This window comes from Aquarana catesbeiana, linkage group LG05 (genome assembly GCF_042186555.1).
Source record: "Aquarana catesbeiana isolate 2022-GZ linkage group LG05, ASM4218655v1, whole genome shotgun sequence".
NCBI lineage: Eukaryota > Metazoa > Chordata > Amphibia > Anura > Ranidae > Aquarana > Aquarana catesbeiana.
Genome location: NC_133328.1, coordinates 417,089,409 through 417,106,768, shown reverse-complemented (window position 1 = coordinate 417,106,768; position 17,360 = coordinate 417,089,409). Strand labels below are relative to the sequence as shown.

General features: G+C 40.1%; 1 protein-coding gene and 1 pseudogene across 5 annotated transcripts in view; both read left to right on the top strand.

Moving 5' to 3' along the window:
- The window catches only part of NFATC1 (nuclear factor of activated T cells 1), a 278,854-nt gene that overhangs the window by 164,092 nt on the left and 97,402 nt on the right, over nt 1–17,360 (top strand). The gene's annotated exons all lie outside the window — the stretch shown is intronic.
- Nucleotides 10,006–10,137, top strand: LOC141146465 (U2 spliceosomal RNA; annotated as a pseudogene).

Below are 17,360 nucleotides of genomic sequence, written 5' to 3'. Positions count from 1 at the left end.
ATAAAACAAGAGTCCTAACTGATAATGTGGGCGAAATTAATAGATATAGTAGTATACCAGTTCCTCAGCTTTTACTAATGAAGCATGTGATCTCATACTTAAATTACTGTTAACCCCTGCAGTGCTAGAGTAGAACAAATCTGATCTCACCATCTATAAAAAGCTTGAAAACACTCAAGTAAATGGTTACCATGTGCTTACTTAGTGAGCTGTGTGCAAGAAATCTTAGGCTTTAAATAATGGCTGCCAAATTAGAGTAAACTAGTAAGTCTTATTATTTCAAGCACTGCTGCCTAGACATATGGCTCAACAGAGGAGGCTGTGTTAAAGGCATTTTTCATGACAGCTAAAATTACAGCACCTAATTGGAGATGAGGTCACCTTAAATGATCTGGGGATGCCAGTTTGGATGTGGTGATAAAGGGAGAGCATTCAGATTTATTGGTTAGTTATTACACAGCTATGATCAATAGATTTACACTACATATTACAATACCGCAGTCTATTATATTTTTCATAGCTCCAGCGTTTAACAAAGAGGCAGACTTTAAATTTAATTTCTGTGTGTTTTGGCACTTAACACAGACTTTTATAAGAACAGATGGGACCTATAGTTAAACGTACACATATAAATGTATGTATATAATACCTGTATTTTCAAATTTGTTTGTTTGAATATATAATACATCTACGTGTATATCTAACATATGTACCCTATATTTGGGTGTTTTATATATACAGTGGATATAAAAAGCCTACACACCCCTGTTAAAATGTCAAGTTTATGTGATGTAAAAAATGAGACAAAGATAAATCATTTCAGAACTTTTTCTACCTTTAATGTGACCTATAAACTGCACAACTCAGTTGAACAACAAACTGAAATCTTTTAGTTGGAGAGAAGTAAAAAAAAAAAAACTAAAAATAATATGGTTGCATAAGTGTGCAAACCCTTAAACTAATACTTTGTTGAAGCGCCCTTTAATTTTATTACAGCACTCTTTTGGGCCTATCAGCATGGCACATCTTGACTTAATATTTGTCAACTCTTCTTTGCAAAAACACTCCAAATCTGTCAGATTGTGAGGGCATCTCCTGTGCACAGCCCTCTTCAGATCACCCCACAGATTTCTGGTGAAGCCATTCCTTGTTGATTTGAATGTATGCTTTGGGTTGTTGTCATGTTGTCATGCTAAAAGATGAAGTTCCTCTTCCTGTTCAGCTTTCTAGCAGAGGCCTGAAGGTTTTGTGCTGCCACCACCATGCTTCACTGTGGATATGGTGTTCTTTTGGTGATGTGCAGTGTTGTTTTTACACCAAACATATCTTGGAATTAGGGCCAAAAGTTCAACCTTGGTTTCATCAGACCATAACACATTTTCCCACTCACTTTTGGGAGACTTCAGATGTGTTTTTGCAAAATTTAGCCAGACTTGGATGTTTTTCTTTGTAAGAAAAGGCTTTCATCTTGCCACTCTACCCCATAGCCCAGACATATGAAGAATACAGGAGATTGTTGTCACATGTGCCACACAGCCAGTACTTGCCAGATATTTCTGCAGCTCCTTTAATGTTGTTGTAGGCCTCTTGGCAGCCTCCCTGACCAGTTTTCTTCTCCTCTTTTCATCAATTTTGGTAATGTCACTGTTGTGCCATATTTTCTCCACTTGATGATGACTGTCTTCACTGTATTCCATGGTATATCAAATGCCTTGGAAATTCTTTTGTATCCTTCTCCTTACTGATACTTTTTAACAATGAAATCCCTCTGATGTTTGGAAGCTCTCTGCGAACCATGGCTTTTGCTGTAGGACACAACTAAGAAAATGTCAGGAAAGATCTACTAGAACAGCTAAACTTTATTTGGGGTTCATAAGAGGCAATTTAAATGATGGCAGGTGTGTACTGACTCCCATTGAGTTTGGATGTGATTGCTTAATTCTGAACTCAGCTACCACATTATGTTAGATTTTTTTATATTTACTCCCCCCCCCCTAAAGGATTTCAGTTTGTTTTTCAATTGAGTTGTACAGTTCATAGGTCATCTTTGTCTCATTTTTTTACACCTGACATCTTAACAGGGGCGTGTAGACTCTTTATATCCATTGCATAATATATGTGTGTGTGTACATACATATATATATATATATATTTATAATTTTGTTTTTTAATTAAAAGGCAACATTTTCCTGCAGCATAAGCCTACAGTATATGTAATAAGGTGGTTGTGATATTTTTTTGGCCTAACAGATTATAGCAGTGACGTCCAGCCAGTGACTAATGTCCCTAAATGTTTGGCAGAGAGGTTTAGAATTGTAATACTATTCTCTGCTGTACAGTCTGTGAAGGTCAGCTAAAAGCTGCCTACAGAATATTCTTTATCTGTAAGAACACCATATTCATGAGATCTTTTTACAGTACACTGGTATTTCTCGAAATTATAGCAATTAATATTTTTTAAAGGTAGTTATAACTTAAACACTTCTACTTTATATTTACTCCATCACCTTCTGAAGCACTTATAATGACTTGTTATTTTTAAAAGTTAAATTCTGCCATTCCCTGCAAACCCAGCACTTAATACATACCTATCCTGCTGCCCATGCTGTCGAAAACCTCTTCATCAAGAGATAATGTTCACTTCCAGGTTTGTTGATGCCAGGTACTGCATTCTGTAGTTACGTCTGCCAGCCCCTGTGTTCTGAAGTAATCTAGGAGTCAGCGAATTGAACCACAGAGCACAGTGGGGATGCCTGCATATGTGGATGATCTTTCGGCAACCTTACCTCTTCACCATGGATGAGTTTGGTGGGACGGGTGAGTATTAGGTGTTCACTTTGCAGTAAATGGCAGTGTTTAACTTTGAAAATATGAGTCACCTTATCAGTAGGCATGCTGCTCACAGGAATTAGCTTCTCTTTTGTCTTTTATCCATGAGAGTTTGGAAGTAAAAGTAACACATTGAGTATGAGTTTATTTTTACATACTAGTATTATGTATGGATTACCCCGATATGACTTTTAAGGCTTGTTCATGCAGATGCCATGTGAAGGCTGCTGGCAAAGGTTTGAGTACATGCCAAGTGCAACCCCAACACGCCTGAGATTACCTGGACTTTTAAAACTACACTTACAAGGAGCAGAGATACGTTGAAGGCATTGAAAGGTGTTTACCTAAAACAGTTTGTAAAAAAAGCCCAACCAGAGGACATTATATTCTAGACCTGGTACTGACAAATGGGGATCGATTGTCTGATGTTGAGGTGGGAAAAAATCTCCCAATGTCTTTGGTTTGGAATTACAGCAATAACTGAAAAATCATGTAAAAAAATGAAAGTTATAGATTTTGATAGGGCAAATTTTACTGAAATCAGTCAATTTCTGATTCCTTAGTTAAGGATAGGATAAGTTCAGACTGTATTTAGGGTGGAACATGTAACATATTCCAGCAGCTGTAGCCTCTCCTCCCTCCCTGTGACAGTGAGCGGTGGATCTTCTCCCTGCACCCGCTGTCACTATTTTAAAATTACTGTATTTTTCGGACCATAAGACGCACTTTTCCCCCCAAAAAATATGGGGGAAAATGTTTCTGTGTCTTATGGTGCTAATATACGACAGGCACCGCCCCCTCCTGCCGCTGCCGGCACCGCTGCCGGCACCGCCCCCCGCCACCACCGGTATTCCCCCCCCGCCCCTGTCGTCAGCCCCTTGCCACGGTCGCAATGCTAGTCCCGGAAGACAAACATCCCACGCCCCCACGAGCGCCGGGTGATCTCCCGGCCTGACACCTGCTGAGGAGACAAAGCAGCCCGAGCAATGGCACAGGTCAGGCTGCATTTATGGCAATAGTTAGGCTGCATTAATGGTAATTTTCAGGCTGCATTAATGGTAATATTCGGGCTGCATTAATGGTAATATTCAGGCTGCATTAAGTGTAATATTCAGGCTGCATTAAGTGTAATATTCAGGCTGCATTAATGGCATTATTCAGGCTGCATTAATGGCAATGGTCAGGCTGCATTTATGGCAATCGTCAGGCTGCATTTATGGCAGTGGTCAGGCTGCATTTATGGCAGTGGTCAGTCTGCATTTCTTTGACACAGGTCAGGCTGCATTTCATGGGCACTGGTAAATATTTTAGTACACCATTTGGTTTAGAATATTTTTTTTCTTGTTTTCCTCCTCTAAAACCTAGGTGCATCTTATGGTCAGGTGCGACTTATGGAGCGAAAAATACAGTAGATGGCTGTGTGGGGCTCCACCTACATGACCACAGCATTCATTCACAGTTTTCTATGAATGTACAAACTACAACTACCATCACCCATTGGGGCTGATGGCTTTTAGTTCTGAATGAACTGCGCGGTCACTGATGATCGGCCTCGTAGTTCATTCACAAACCCTGCAGCTTGTAAACAGTCAGCTCCTATGCAGGTACGGGCTGAAAGCTGCAGGGCTTGTCTGCAGGAGTCTGGCATTGCACTCCTGATCCACTGGTCATGGGGGCAATGCTTCCCAAGCTCCTTAGGGAAAAAATAATAAATGCAATTTTTTTTCCTGCAAAAATATGTGCATTTATCTATTTTTTCCCAAAAGGTTAACTCATTCTTTAGGTTAGCTAAGGTTAACCCTAAGACAGCAGAAGTCACTAATATGTGGGTACCATTTAAATCTACCACCCTAAAGGTAACTAGATCATATGTCAGGCAATTTAGTAAAGTTGGTCATACACTCCTAGATTTTTTACAAAATTCTAACAAATTCCTCCATCCACACTATACAGTGCAGATGGATGAATTTCCCACCAGCAGCTGTTAGAGCAACCAAACAGTGCTACATTTAATTGGATGCAGCCGCTGTTCAGCCAAACATTTTCTGTCTGTTTCCTTCAATTCTTCAATCAAAGGATGTCAGGCAGGAGATTAGCGACAGGGCAACCCACAGAGTGAATTTTGACTGGTAGAAATTGTGCAAGGTGTAAGGCCAGCTGAAGAACAAATGGAGTAAGGGTAAACAGAAGAAAGAAACAATATGGTATTCATCCTCGAGTTCTAGGAGAGCTTCAGAATATAGTTTTTGACCCATTATCTACTTTTTAATCAATCTCTTGTAACTGGAGTAGTGCCCTATGACTGCCAGACAGCTAATATTATAACTATCCACAAGAAGGGTAATAAGAAGAAAGTTGGCAACTGCAGGCCAGTGAGTTTAACATCACTCCTACAAAGAAGGATGACTGATTATTTTTAAACACAACTTTCTGGACTCAAAGCAGCATTGATCTACTGAGAGCAGATTAGGTCAAACAAATCTGATAAAATGTATTGATTTTATCATAAATATTTTGAAGCAGGACGTCTTTAAGGCAAGGCAAAAGGGGCAGCTGCCCTGGGCCCTGTCATTGTTGTGGGGCCCAGAGCAGCTGCCTCATACTTGCCAGCTATCCCAGTTTAAATTCCCTTGTCCTTTGAAGTTTTAGTCCTGTGCTGTGTCCCGATATCTCAGTGTGAAGTTCTGCTACTAATGCTGCCTAGCTCTGCCCTATTGTTGTGTACAGATGACTCACCTGCAGACCCTGTTTTTACATGTAAATAACCGAAATTCATATGTAAATAGTGGCGGCATTCATAAGTAAATAGCTGCGGCCGGTGGCATTGATATGTAAATAAAGACAGCATTCATATTTATATCATGCCCCTCTGCAGTGAGTAGATGATGTGCTGTTGCTAACCTCTAGCAACCAATCCGTGAGCAGTATCACTGTAAGGTAATCTCTAGCAACCAATTAACAAGCAGAAATCATTTGCTGTAACCTCTACCAACTAATCAGTGAGCTGCAATGTGTGCTGTAACCTCTAGCAACCAGTCAGTAAGCAGTAATGATATGCAAACAATTGCAATTGCTGCCTGATCTGATACAGTAAACTGATTTTAAGTCTAGGTGTTATTTATTGAATGCCTCAGAGCATTTGGAGAGTGAAATTGCATGGGGGGGAAACATTTTTGCCCAGGATCCAATCATTATTAAAGACGGCCCTGAGGACGGTGCTGTAGACTGCCTGTTATTTCAGCAAAGCATTTGATGCAGTTTCACAGTTTCAAATAATGATCTCATAAAAAAGTTGAACAAGCTAGAGCCTAACCCCTGTGTGGTTTACATAGTTGGCTAAAGCATAGATACCAGAGCATGGTTGTAAATTGGGTCCATTGGGAATGGAGGCACAGTCACTAGTGGTATTCCACAAAGCTTTATGCTAGGTCCTGTTCTGTTTAATCTGTTTGTAAGTGATTTACCAAAAGTTTGGTGAACAAGGTATGTATTCTTGGTGATCACACAAAGGTGTGCAATAGGGTTGATATTCTTGGAGGTGTTTGTAACATGGAACATGGTTTGGCTTTGGTGGAAGATTGGTGAAAGCAGTGGATAGTTTAATGTTTCTAAATGCAAAATAATGTGCTTAAGGAAAAAAAGAATCCTTTAAAAGGGTACAGTATTGGGGGTACAGTGTTAAAAAGAACCATAGGGGAAAAAGATTTGGGTTGGTTATTTTAGTTGATTGAAAAATGAGCAAACAGTGTGACCTGGCAGAAGGGAAAGCAAATATAATTCTGGGGTGCATCACTAGAAGGATCACCAGTAAGGAGGAAAGGAGCCTTAATTGTCTTGTATAGATCTTTAGTTAGAATACGGTGTCCAGTTCTGGAGACTTCACTTACAAAAAGATATTAATAAGATGAAAGAAGCCCACAGACGAGCAACAAAAAATGGTGAAAGGTTTTAGGGATAAAATATATCAGAAGAGACTGCAAGAATTTAATATGTACAGTCTTTAGGAAAGAAGCGAAAGGGGGAACATAATTTCAAGCTAAGATCAAAAACACAGGGCAATGACCTTAAACTAGCAGGAGCAAAAACTATCCTTATGCCCTGTACACACGACCGGTTTTCCCATCGGAATAAACTCTGAAGGTTTTTCCAACGGAGTTCCGACAGAATTCTGCTCAAGCTGTCTTGCATACACATAGTCACACCAAATTCCGACCGTCCAGAACGCGGTGACGTACAACACGTACGACAGGACTAGAAAACGGAAGTTCAATAGAAAGTAGCCGATAGCTTCCGTCTCGTACTTGCTTCAGAGCATGCGTCGTTTTTGGTATGTCGGAACACCATACAGATGAGTGGTTTTCCCGATAGGAATGGCCATGGCACGGGTATGCCGTCCCTTCGGAGTGCATGCGCCGGCGACATCACTGGCTGCATACAGTGTGAATATCTCCTGCAAGTTTTGGAGAGATTCACTTTACCTACAGGTAAGCCTTATTATAGGCTTACCCGTAGTTTATAAGAAAAAAAAAAAGAGTTTACTTTAATCAATTTAAAGGAATTCTATGGTCCCAGCATACACTTATTTTATTACATCAGCATAATAGCAATACAAACATTAGTTCTTTTTTACAATCCAATATACAGTAAGTTTACTCAAAAAATCATCTTTTCATGTTGAGTGTTGCCTGTCTGTTTCCTCAAAATTCTGGATTCCTGCATGCTTTGCAGCTTCTGCTGTTTACTTTCAGTTTCCAAAGACTACATATCTTATGGCACCTTGCTGCCTGAAAGCAGTGATACTTTTACTGACTCCACCTCCTGAAACTCCTCCCCCCAGCACCTCTGTAGTTCAGAAGGCAGGCTTTGTGAAATGTGTGACACAGCAGTGCCTACTCACAGGGTATGGTGTATATGTGTCACAGAATTCAAAGTAAATCTGTGGAATCTTCACAAAGTAAATTTACAAACTTAAAGGTTGCTCAGATTAATAGGAATAGGCTAGAAATAATTGAAATACAATGTGAAAATTAATATATAATTTTACATTTTGACCATAGATCTGCTTTAACAATTTAGTACACATCCCTGTGTTTGCTTGTTTTTTATCACAATGCTGACCCAAATGGTGAATGAAATTGCTGTCCCGATCACTTCACAATACCCCCCACCTACCCAATGAACGAGTGTTGAAAACACAAGATGATCATAGACTTTAACCACTTGCCGACCAGCCGCCGTCATTATACTGTGGCAAGTCGGCTCATTCCCGTGAATCGCCGTAGCTGAAAGTCAGCCCTTTAAAAAGCTATAGCAGGCGCTGCACGGCGGGGGGAGCTGATGCGCGTGGCTGGCAGCCGCGATGTCCGCCGGCCACCCATGATCGTTTCACAGAGAGGCAGAACGATGCCATTCTGCTAAGGGCTCATTGTTACACATATGGTGGGAATGCCCTCAAATTTGTAAATTCTGGGACAGTATCTTGCAGTTGTATACTATAGTTACAGGGGATGTAATTTCCAATACACCACAAATTAGCCTGTTGTCCATTTTACCAGGCTCATATAAAAATATCAAAACGGGTTTGCTCAGACATTGGGTTATAGCTGCAAGATTAGTTATTCTGCGCCATTGAATCCCTTTCAGTGAATGAATGGGTAGTGGAAATGGATCATACTGAGAAGACGGAGACCCTCCTGGCATATGAATTGGACATACTTGAAAAATGTCGGCAAATATGGGCCCCCTGGAGGGCCTTCAATGAATCAACAGGAAACTAAAGGTTTAAGCAGTAACTAGAATAGAACCTAAATATGATCTAATAGGACTTCAATACAGGATGTATATATGTCAAAGAAAGGGAAAGGCGAAGGAAAGGAATATTTTTTTTTGTTTGTTTTTTTTGTTTTGTTTTTTGGGTTTGTTTATGTTAGTTTGTATAATGTATTTGTAAGATGTTTTGGTGGTATGACAATACCATTAATGTATGTATATATGTCACTTGTCTAATAATTTTTCAATAAAACTAAGATTGAATACAGAGAGGCAGAACGGGGATCTGTCAATGTCAACAAACAGATCCCTGTTCTGTCAGGGGAGTAGAGAGTGATTGTCTGTTCCTAGTCAGTACACTACCCCCACAGTTAGAAACACCTCCCAGGGAACGCATTTAACCCCTTGATCGCCCCTAGTCTTAACCCCTTCTCTGCCAGTGACATTTATACAGTAATCAGTGCATTTTTATAGTACTGATCGCTGTATAAATGTCAGTGGTTCCAAAAAAGTGTCAAAAGTGTCTGATCTGTCCGCCGCAATGTTGCAGTCCAGCTAGAAATTACTGATCACCGCCATTACTAATAAAATATAAATACTTAATAAAAATGCCATAAATCTATTCCCTATTTTGTAGACGCTATAACTTTTGCCCAAACCAATCAATGTACGCTTATTGCAATTTTATTTACCAAAAATATGTAGAAGAATACATATTGGCTTAAACTGATGAAGACTTTTTTTTTTTTTATTTTGGGATATTTATTATAGCAAAAAGTAAAAAAAAATTTTTTTTTTTTTTCAAAATTGTTAGTCTTTGTAGCGCAAAAAAAAAATAAAAACTGCAGAGGTGATCAAATACCACCAAAAGAAAGCTCTATTTATGGGAAAAAAAGGATGTAAATTTTGTTTGGGTACAGCGTCGCACAACCGCGCAATTGTCAGTTAAAGCAACACAGTGCCGTATCTCAAAAAATGGCCTGGTTATTAAGGGGGAAAATCTTCCGGTCCTTAAGTGGTTAAAGCACTCAATGATCTTTTACAAGCAGCGCCTCTGTGAATGTAGCCTTGAAGCTTTAGACGAGCCTGTGCTGAGATGGAGAAGTGAATCAGTAAATGGTTACATAAAATAGCAAACTACTCACTGGTGTAAAATTGATCATATATGTGCTCCTGTCCCATATGCTTGAAATAAGTAAAACACAGTGACCTAGTGCTTAGCACTTATGCCTTGCGGCACTAGGAGGATCCTTGATTTGAATTTCAACCAGGAAATAGTCTCCCTGAGTTTGCGTGGGTTTTTTTCCAGGTACTCCAGTTTCCTCTCATACACCACAGACATGCTTGTAGGCTAATTGGCTCCTGTTTAAATTGACCCAAGTATATGTATGTATGTGATTATTGCTAATTGCTTCTCGGCCTTTTGGCAAAGATCAAGTGTAGTATTTGTTCTTATCAGTTTCCAGGAGGGGGCGCTTGCTTCCGTCCCTGATCTATGGCGAAATAGAGACGGGATTGCGGTTGCTATGCAAAGCCTGCTGGAGTGAAGGTGACCTGGAGCGGTTTGTAGCCGAAAGGGAAGCCTTCTGATGGGGATGGAGAACCACGGGGTCTGAATTGGAGGGTCGGGACCCTGGCCTTCTGGCCTGGATTGGGGCGGATCTAGCTCCAGACAGTTATTCGGGAGAGAACACTTACTCCCCTCTTGTAAGGAGGGGGGGAGTGGTTAGTACTTCCCGAATGTAATTAGGAGGGAGTGAAGGGAGCGACGGCAGAGCCTGATAAAGGACTCTTTCCGGCTTCCTGATCTCCATATCCTTTCTGCCTGTGGTGGGGTCTGTTGTGGTCTGGGCTGGGGGGTCGGGGCTTTTTCAAAAAGCCAGTGGTGAATGTGCCCCTGAAGTGGCAGTTCAGGGGTGCCGTATAGTCACGGTGTGAAAGCACTTGATTTTATGGCACCATGGTCACTTCACCACAACACACTTTTTTCGCACCTGCCTCTTGGGCCGGGCCTTTTGGCCAGGACCAGGGGAAATTTTTATGCCTGGCCGGAGGGCCGGCCATTGTATAGCACAATGGCCACTTTCACTCTCCCATCTCACTATCTTCCCCACTCTTTCTTTTACCCCTGTTTGTCACCTTTTTGTCTTTTTTTTTGGTTGTCTTTGTATACACGTTTTGTCACTGTGTGGCGAGTAGGGTGTGGGTCCTCGGGCCTACTCTGAAAGTCTTGGGAGGGGGTGGACATAGGCCTTTTGGCTTGGTTCGCCCTCTCCTTTGAGGGGTCTCTCTTCGGGAGAGCCCCACTGTACTTGGGTTGGTCTGCTTCGGCAGTCCTCCCAGTTGTGGGGGTCCGCCTGGTTTCGGCCGGATGGACCCTTTGTCTGAGTACCTCAGTCCCTGTCTGGAGCCTAACGCCCCGGGGGATCAGGGTAAGGTCCTTCCCTAGTGGAGGACTCTGTACACCCGTGGCACGTTTTTGTGTTTCACTCTCTGTGTGGGCACTTTTTTTTGGCACCGGGTGGAAGTTTTTGAGGTGTGTTTTGCACGCCACTGGCTTTTCGATAAAAAAAAAAAAAATATGTATGTATGCTTGTGAGATAGGGACCTTAGGGCAGGCACCGATAAGAATGTACAATATGTGAAGTGCTGTGTAATATTGTCAGCGCTATATACGGTAAATACTTGTAATAAATTAAATACAATTAACATTTCATTAAGGAAGTACACATGCATTAATATCTATATTCTAGGTATACAGGAAGTACAGCTGGATTTGGATTCAGATTTTGTTGCTTAACATAACTGGGTGAACTGTGAAAATAAATAGTTTCCATTCTTCATAGTGTGAATTAATACATCTCTGATGTACCAATTACTGTGGCTTAATATTATATATTTGAAAACAAACAATATGTAACTTGTGGTTCATTAGCTAACATTGAATATTTGTATTTGAAAAGTGAAATGCGCTTTTTCTGACATGGCAAGCAATACCAAATACAGAACTTTGTCATCACTTCGCCCACTCAACTTCCTTCCTGCGACCTAAATTTATCTTCTAGAGTCTTCAGTAACCATGTAAAAACAAGCACTCTTTCATGCTGAGAGCCAGTCAATGGATATACAAGGTCGCTTTTCACCTGTACTCCCTGGTCTGTCAAGATTGACTATATTTCAGTGCTAAACCACTGGTACTGCTTTTAAATAATATCCAGTGGCCACAGGTTTACATCAATTTTGTAGCACACATCACTTGTAAAATTCTAATTTCCTTACTAAATCGTGGTAATGGTCACAAATTTCCTCTTTCTACAGGTCATTAAAAGTTTGTCTTAAAATTATATATAACCATTGGGAGGGCTAATACATTGTCATTTATGCCAAATCTGTCCAAATCAAAGGCCATTTGTTTTGCATTTTTTTTCTAAGCATCATCTATATTCTGTTTGTCAAGTTGTCAAGGCTATAACTACAGTGTATAAGTTTCCATGTCTTGTTAAACAGGACCGTACCTTCTTTTATGGTATTATGTACATATGAATCCACTTAGTAATCAGATCCAGGATTTTTTAGAAAACTTTTTCTCCGAAGTACATGGAACAAGAGGCACATATCAGGACTATGAAATGCTGGGGTAACTTTCTTTGCTTGCAAAGTGGCATTATAATTACAATACATTTCAAAATAATTACCTCCAGTTCGTAGATAACAAAACTTATGGCAAGTAAGGCAAACTCAAATTTGGCATACATAGCCAGACAGAGTGACTCTGTATACTGAGAAGCAGAGCGGCATGTTTGCTGCCGCTACCCCCTGTTCTTTGTACCTGTCACTGGTTGTCAGAGGAATCTGAGGGACTAGTTCCCCAAGAGGTCTGCTCTTTGATTGACAGCAGTTAGTGGGTAGATGTTATAGCTAATATCAGGCTGTCTATTGGCTAAGGAATCTGCCTGCTGTCAATCAAAAGAAGAGTGAACCTGATGGGCACTAGGGTCTCTGAATTCGTATTAGGCTCTGCCCACCAAGCTACAAAACTCCTAAACCACTGCTCTGCTTGTGTTACAGCTGCAATGCCAGGGAGGGAGCTCAACTGCACCATGGATTCTCCGGCCTCAGTGTACCTCCTACATGTGGTTCTTGCCCCCCACTCATGTGCCTGTTTCAAATGGAATATGAGTTTGTTTCCTGCACCGACATTTGTCATGCAGAGGCATGGCAGAATTCTAAAGTGGGTCATAGACAATTTATGGATTCCCCAGTGAGTCTTCTAGCCCCTTAAAATTGTTTTTTGTATCATAGAAAAGCCTGAGCATATACAGATACCTGATTTTCTGGGAACACCTTATCTCAAGCCTTTGATTATACTATCAGGTGGTTTTAAATTTTATTTGTCAAAATGTCATTAGGCTAATCATTTACACCCTACAACGTTGGTGGCGCAAAAACAACACAAATAGTAACAAAATCCTGACAGGGGTTCTAACCTTGAATGCCAGCGTTTTCAGGTTCCCATTTATCAAGGTGAAAAAACAATAGGAGTTCTAACCTTTCTAGACGCACAAGTAGAAAAACTGATTTTCTGGCTTTCTGTCTATCGCAGAGCTTTCTCTCTAACTGGTGGCTTATAGTACCTTCTTTTGTGGCAGGACTCATGCTATAACAGGCCACACAACTGCTATGGGACATAGGCCGGAAAGGGGGTCTGGTCATAATTCCATGTATGAGCAACAGTGGGTAGAAGGAAGCTCTGCTATCCCTCCTTGCCCAGTTGGTTGATACACTGGTCCCAAGGGCCCTGCCGGTGATCACTGCCAGCTCTGTTACTTGGCTGAGTGACCTAGCGCTGACATATACAGTCAGGGACAAAAATCTAACAGTAGCCTAGCCTCCCCCTGCTCTACAAAAAAAAAAACTGAAAGTGAGGTGGAATCTCTCCAGCAGTCCCAGGTAGCAATAAAAGTCTACAGGAATTCTAATTTTCCCCCACTCTATCCAAAAATAAATAAATGGTTTTTGAATTGACATGCACTTTCCCATAGTGGACATGAATACGTTGAATACGTTGGCAGTTCCGTGAATGATTTTAATACCTAAGTGGCTCCTCAAAAGAGACACATTTCATATTTCAGGTAGCACTTTTGCAGCTGTCATGATTTAAAGGGTCTGATTTTAAACATTGTTAGAAATTGGTGGAGGTGTGTTTTCTGTAGCCACTGATCAGCGTTTGCTTGCTTGTTGCTTAATCTGCTCTTAAAATAGCACCTGGAATCTAGTTGCTATGGACAATACTCTTGCTTTCATTAAGTTGCTATAAATAGGACCTTGGAAGACAACTGACTCTTTTACTTTCCTTACTAGTAGTGTTTCACACGAAATGCTGGCTGTTAAAAATGTTTGTACCTGTTTAGGATATAATCTTTATTCGATGGGCACAATTTTTTTCAAACGCCTTCAGCATGGTCTCACGTTTAATCCCATGATGCATGATTTGTTATACAAACAGCAATAAAGCTATATGCAGGTTTACCTGACGAAGTACAGCTTAGGAGCGTTTAATGTTTTAAGCTGGTCTCAATAAAAAGGCAACACACCTGCAGCCATTTGGCTGTGATTGGAAACTTAAGAAACTTCAACTTTTTTTTTCCTTTACTAACTTTTACATTAACCCAAAACATTGTGCCTGGGATCCTGAGTGGGGGAAGCTGTCTGAATAGGTTCTTTATACTTTGACATTTCAGGCCCACACCCTCATTTGTTGGCTTCCCAAGCTGAGTAGTTTGTGGTGACTAAATCTTGTACCATTCCCTGCATGTCACAATTGAGTCTATTGCCGTAGAGGAATACTGTCAGGTTTTATTTTTGTAGTCTTGATATCGATGGTTCTCTGGTTATTTTATTTAAGCGTTTCTCAGCCCACAGGTCTTGACTTTTGTGCAGAGAAAGGTCATTGTCTAAGAGATATCGCTTGAGCTGTAACCACTAACAAAATTTCAGCAATCAGGTTTGCCCTACAAACTGTAGGTTAGGTAACATTTGTGTGTGTGTGTGCCACTATGGGTGACTGAATTTTGTAATTGGTATCCAAGTACAGGTTAGGTGATAAGACAGTATTTCTAGTTAAGCCTCTACTTCGTAAGGGCTTATATAACTAACTTCCAGCCTGAGTGACTATTACCTCGCCAGTAGTCCCCTGCCATTGGAGATCCCTGAAATTCCTATGTAAATTATGTCTGTCTGAAAGTTGAAAGTTGTACACGGCTCAACATGCTTTCCCCTGCTCCCAAGTGGTAGCCCAGTCTATGGCCCCACATGCACCAAGGTTTTGCAATTGCAGATCCAGAGCAGCATTGGCAAGAAAAAGAGCAGGCACCTTGCAATACCTGAACTACAGCTTGCCAGTTAGTTAAATAAACCCGTACTTGGTACAGGTGTACTCTGAAGCGTTAGAGGAGTTGTTTCAGTCTAGGGCCATTGTCTCAGATGCTACTTACAGCAACTTTACAGTAAAAAGCTAATTTATTGGGCCATCTTGATGGTGCTTCATTTTATGTAAACAGACTAAAGACTGACTAAAGAATTTCATGCTGCCGAAATTTTAGAATGCATATCTAGAATAAATGGTCTGTAAGAAATGACCATCAGTTATTTTGGTAAAATATGCTGAAGACTGAAATGGCTTACTACCCACCTAAACCACGTTTAGGTCTGGTGACCCAATGTTCACATGTACTTTATAACCACCCAATACAAATACCTGTTGCTGAGAGAAGAGACAGCCATAGAAATCGATTTAGGCAAGTATGGAGGGAATGACACTGGCATACTGCTAGTACTAATTACAGGAGGGAGTCTTGTGATGCATACATACTGACATCAAGTGAAGGCATTGGCAGTCTTTTATGCCAAACCATAACATAGGGTTTAACCTCTGCAGACCATGATTAAGTGCTCATCTTTGAAGATAATAACATTATAGTCATACGTTATTCCATATGGAAACAATAGTCTCTATATAGTTGACTCATGGTTCTGCTAGAAGTCCTACCTACCTCTGTAATGACCTCTGATCCACAAGTTTTTCTAGCCAGACCACCTACCATAAAAATGGTACCCACAGGGAGTCTTCTCCTCTGAGCACCCTACCCAAGAGAGCTGCTTGAATACCCACAGAACAAGCAAACATTGGTTTCTCTTATAGAGACCGTACCAGTCTGGTTCCTTCTGTCACGCCTTACACATGTGCCTCTTTTCACATGGCAACTTCATACTTCTTAAAATTCACACACCTTAATGTCCCCATTCATGCCTATATCTCATTCCTCATTCCAGAGTCTCTTGCTGCCATCTAAAAAAAAAAAACTGGGACTGTCTGCAGTACCAAAGGGGAAGCCCTTTCAGACTCAGCTGCTATATCCTGTCTTTTATGATACCCTATCTTTGCTTTGTATGTAAGGTTGTATGCTTATAGTAAAGATCCTAGACTGTGATTTTCACTGGGGTTGGCAACCAGTTGTACAGAATGTCAGAACAAAAAAAAAATGCAGGAAATAAAGAAGTAGATGGAACCACGGCAAACCCTGTTCCTTTACCACTACATACGTATACGTCTAAAATTATTTATACAATTCTATTTTAACTACATTATTTTGTCATTTTATAAATTGCATCTTTCAATGAAAATATGGTCCCTATAATTACTTTTAGAAGTATATGTACATAACAAGCGATCTTATAGCAGACTTTAAATCAATACATAGTCTCTTTTGAGAACATATTATTAATCAAGACTGACAGAAATTGAGACACCTGATATGATGATGTCTCCATTTTGACTTGTAATTAAATAAAAAACTGAAATCCTATAGCAGGATGTAGATGTGGTTTTCAAAATCTTGAGATAAACCGTTTTAGGCCAGGTAATCCATACTGTTTTATGTAGTGTAATTGTTCTTAAAATTAGGACATTAAATGGGTCATACCTGTAGAATCACATGTCTGCAACTGATGAGAACAAGAGCCTAGGGATATAAACATGGGGCATTGTAATTTTTGTTCTCTTTTGAGCTCAAATTCTCTTTATTACAGAAAACTAATATGTTATCATTGCCTGTTAAAAACCTGTAGAAAATGCAGATTTGCATTTTCTATGATATACAGCAGAGATGATATTTACAGTATTTTTCACTAGCTGTGAACAGTGGTTTTATGCATTTTTTAACATACAATAAACTAAGTTACTTCTCTATTTTAACTATACAGTAACTAAAAACATGTCTGCAACCAAACTTTTAACATTATATACAGAAGTATGTGTTGAAGCATAATTGCTTTTTATTCCACATATTGTTATTTATTTGTTGTTTTCAACTAAATAGAAAGTTTAGAACCTTTATCATGATTTGAATTAGCCTAACTCTGACTGACCACACTACTTAGCTAACCATGTTACTGTGAGTGGATGTGGTTAGGCCCAGATGGTTTATAATGCAGTACTGCTAATTTGTAAGCACACAAACTGTATTGTGGATTTACAACAATGGGTCTGTCATTGCATTGTTGTTTGCTTAGATCAATAGAACCGCCTTCCTGCACTGGCTGTCACCTGCAATTTTTAATAGTCATCCTTTTTCATAGCACACTCCTATTGGAATTGCTTAGAAATACCTGCTTTTTAAAAATAAATATGAATTACATAGAACATTCTATTTGTATGCCAGGGGGTGCATTTGACTACTGGTTTATAAAAGCTTACGCATTTA